We start from the raw sequence: 4,582 nt of genomic DNA on the forward strand, positions 1-4,582 counted from the left end.
GGTTATATTGGTCTACAGTACTGATAGGTACCACTTTTGAATTCTAATGGAATAAAACCTCCAGATTTTTGAAATAGTTCAATATCTCCTGTATACTTTGCTAGAGAAATAGCTCAGGATTTGGTAATATATTAAAAATACATACAATCCATAATACATGTTATCAACAGACCCGTAAAATTAGTTATGTGATTTGCATATATTGCATTTCAGAAAATATATAATACTTCAGAGAGTCTGCTGAAAAGAATTTTAAAACTGGTTTGTATTTTCTCTTAATTCTTTCAGTAGAAAACATTATTCAAACAGCCCTACTTAAAAAGTCATCTTGATTATGGAGCAATAGACAGGAAAGGGATATAGTGTTCAGATAAGCAAGACACATGCCAGAGAAAAAGTTGGTCATTTACTTTTATGTGTGCCCACCTCTTATAACGTGGAATAATATATCAAAAAATTATCAGAAACACATTTTCATGAATATTAATAGAGACAGAATCATCCACTTGGTACAAATTTAAATCTTAAAACAGAGTATATAAATTCATCACACCTGTCTTTTTTTTTTTTTTTTTTGAGGTTTCAGAGATGATCGCTCATCTGTTAACAAGATAAGAGCTTGCTTAGCTTAATATTGCATAGTGCACAGTACTCGGTTTGCTTAAAGATATATATCTACATACATGTCTGTGTCTTGTCTTTCTCTTACATGGACACTTAGACACACACACACACACACACACACACACACACACACACACACACACACACACACACACACAAGCACACACGCATGCACACACACACACACACACACACAGCAAAACCAAGACAAAGGGCATGTGAGCTAATAGTATCAATGGAGAAAGATAAATAATTTATAGCCTGATCTGAAAAGAAGGTGAACTTTCAATTTCTTTTGCTATTGTGTAACAAGAAAAAAAAAGCACAGGAAAAGGAGGAATAAACAAGCTCATGCATCATTTAGCACATACTCTGGGATATAGAAACAACATGAATATGATCGTGGCCAGCCCTCCTCTGTTGATTTTTTGTGCATGCTGCACCCCGATGCTCAGCAACAATAAATGCAGCTAAGCAAGAGTGTGTGAACAGCACTTCATTAAATATCATTATCATGGCTGCAGCATGAACTGTGGGTAGAGATAGTAGTAGCACGGTGTGGCAGAGGAAAGTATGAGCACCAGCAGCACTCGATTGTGTGCATGCCACAGGCATACTCTTCACAATCCCACATTGTTGGGGCAAGAAGTTTGGGAACGGGAAAAATGAAAAGAGGAAAACAAACAGGGGTAGAATATTAGGTGATGAATTAGGGAATGAGCAGGATGAAGACTGGAAAAGAAGGATTATTTCTTTGGGAGGTCAGGTGCTCATTTTATATCTGTGAAGAAAAGCTCGGTTGGGAAAGGTAGTAAGGGAAGTAAAGGAAGGTAAAAGGAAGGTAAGAGGGTTAGGGTAGGTAGCAAGGTCATAAAACTAACATAAAAGTCAGCTAAGACTGATAGTGGAGATGCTGACACAATCAGGGATGGGAAAGACAATAGAGAAGGCAGCATCATACATAAAGAGGAGAAATGCAATGGTGATGGGGAGATTTAAACAATGAACAGGGGCAGGTAGAAATAAAAAAGCAATGGGAACACTGAATGAACAATAGGATGGGGTGTATTACTGCACTTCTTGTCAGCCAAGACTCAGTGGATGTTTATTCCCCATTGTGGCTTTCCTTAGCACTAGTCCCTGGTTCTGATGTTAATGCCGGTGTGGAGCAGAAATACAACTCCAAGAGTCATCGTATAAGGGTCTTAAGCCAGTAGATTTAGGCATTTAACTACCTGTTAATAATTTCCTCTACAATTTCTTCCATATGCCAGTAGGTGTCACACATCACATCCACAGTCACTGCTTGTTGCATGTGTTTTTACAGCATCTCACTTGTAGAATGCAAAATTACCACTTTCAGAATATTAAATGTGAACCTGACCAATTCTGTGTACTAGGCATGGCAACAACATATAGAACTATACATCCTGATCAAAATTTCACAACAAATATTGGGCTTCCTATTGTAATGTCAGCACTCTAAATGTTGAATTCTGAAAAGCCAAAAAAAGACCAAAAACCCAGAGAAGAGGAAATCTTGAAAATCACTCTTATCCTTAAAGCTTCTTTTTCAGGGAGGGGCACCCTTCATCCCTCATGTGAGAAGCATCCCCCACATTCTCCCCAGACTTATGTATACCAACTCCAAGATCACCATACCTCCCAGGAAAGGGAATATTCCAAGATAAGGCATCTTGGACTTAGTGTGCATAAGTCCAATCTTTTAGCCATTCAGTTTCTGTGTTTTGGAACTCACCCTTGCTGGTCATAACATTTCACTTGACTAGGTACTTCACTGCTGAGGATACTGTACTTTTCTGTGCATAGTTATGGAAAGATGGATTACATGAACTTAAGTCCCACAAAGCCTTGGATGCTGAAGCTGTAATTCTTTAGTAGTAGTAGTAAAAAACACATATAGCTGATAAAGAATCAAAACAGTGAAAAACTAAAAAGTGTCATCTGCACATCCAAACATAGATAATTTACTCCCTTGACACCAAAATTGAAAAGAGACATGAAGAGAACAGTAAACACTATACAAAACATTTATAAAGCTTAGCCTTCTAACATTATAATAACTTTCAATTCTAAGTAATACGCAGCAAAGCAAAAACCCTCATAAATAAGGTCATTATTGAGCATTTGAAACATTTTCAGTCATAGTCCTAGGGGCTCAGTCTTTTGCCCAATACATTTACCTTCAAAGTCGCTTCAAAAAGAGAGAAGCAGGGTTATTCATATATCTCATTTAGATATTCACAACTTGCTTGAATCTTTATCTCGGGATGTACTTTCAAATACCTTAGTGTTTTCCTCAGAATAGCAAAAACATTTAACTCAGTATTAGTCAGGGGTATACCAGTTTCCATTGTTTTACCAACTACATTTTTGACAACTACTGACAGTACCAACAAACTGTATTTCAGCTTATCATCAGCTGAAATTACCAATCCCAGGCATTCCCAGGACCAAAGAATGCAGACTAAGTTAATCCTTGTCAAAATATCTCTAAGTTGTGTCACTCTGCCTTGTGTCCTTTTGCACCCCCAGAATGTGTCTCACTTCCACAGCTTCTGTGTTGCATCTCCAATATCTGTTATTATCCAGTCCCCCTGACATGAATAACCTTCGAAGAGTGAAATGCCAATCATGAAGTATCCCTGATATGTTGGTCACATAAAGTGGGCCAGTACTTTAACAACTCTGTGTTTTCCCAAACTTCCTCCCATCACACTCCATTCAAACTTACTCCTCCATCTTTTGCCTATTTTATCTGCAACCTGGAAATTGTTCTTTTCTGCCTTTCTTTGATGTAGATAATTCCTCCCCTGTTTTGCTCAACCATCTCCCATTTGACCCATAGTGCATATCTATCCTTTGACCAGCTTATTATACATATATCGCTGAAAGAGGGGGGATGTCAAATTCTCTGCTTAATTCCTGAAAAGTATTGAACTGTTTTCCATCTCCTGGACTCCACCAAGAACTTTTCAATAACTGTTCCTAATCATTAGTGCCACTAGCACATATCCTCTTATCACAGTCCATAAGTCTATCTTGAATACTGTTATCCTCCAAAATATTGATCCCCATTCCTCTTCGCTACTTCATGTCATCTAGATCTGCCATGTCCTTTTTCAAATATTCCATAAACTGCTTCTTGCAATTCTTAGGTCTTCCCTAAAACATGATAATTCTGAACAAATTGGAAGATTTGTTTGCTACAGCCTGATTAATTGAACAAGGTTAAAAGCTAGTGGATAGCTTCGGATATGAGACAGACCCCATCCTCCTTTCCTTTTAGGGACTATCAGTATCTATTTGGTGATCCTATGTTTTCCCTATCTAAGATATACTTTTCATTCCCACAACAGACATCCTGTAGACTTGGATGATTAGCCAACATGGGAATAGTTTGAATTAGGCAGCTAACTTCATATAAGATCATTTTCTGGACAGCACTGATTTTCCCAGTTAAAGATGAAAAAATAGTTTTATGTGGGTGAGCAAACATATCCATCCTATCCTTAATCAGATTAACATTTTTTACAAAAGTTTCCAGAGACTGCTCTGTTAGCCAGGCAGATGTTACCTCTCAGTAGTCTATATGATACAGAGTACAGTGACAGTGCTTTCAGTCTATCAACAGAGGCCATTGTTTGGAGGCCCTGTATCTTCTTAGTGAGAAACCTTTGTGGTCTCACCAGTTGTTACAGGTGTCTGGTGAGATACATGCAGAAGGGAGCATTGTACTCCATTAATGGTCTAATTAGGATCAAGTAAAATGCGATTATAACATCCATAGACCTGGATGCAATGCTTTTACCTATGAGATGCACAGTGAAGAAGGCTTTCCTTACCACCACAGAAACCTGGTGGTCAAAGTTCAGATTGCTGTTGACCTGTGCTCCCAGCTCACGTACCACTGGGTTTAAACTTATGAGGGACGCTG

This window comes from Protopterus annectens, chromosome 6.part0 (assembly GCF_019279795.1).
Source record: "Protopterus annectens isolate FY-2018-M chromosome 6.part0, PAN1.0, whole genome shotgun sequence".
NCBI lineage: Eukaryota > Metazoa > Chordata > Ceratodontiformes > Protopteridae > Protopterus > Protopterus annectens.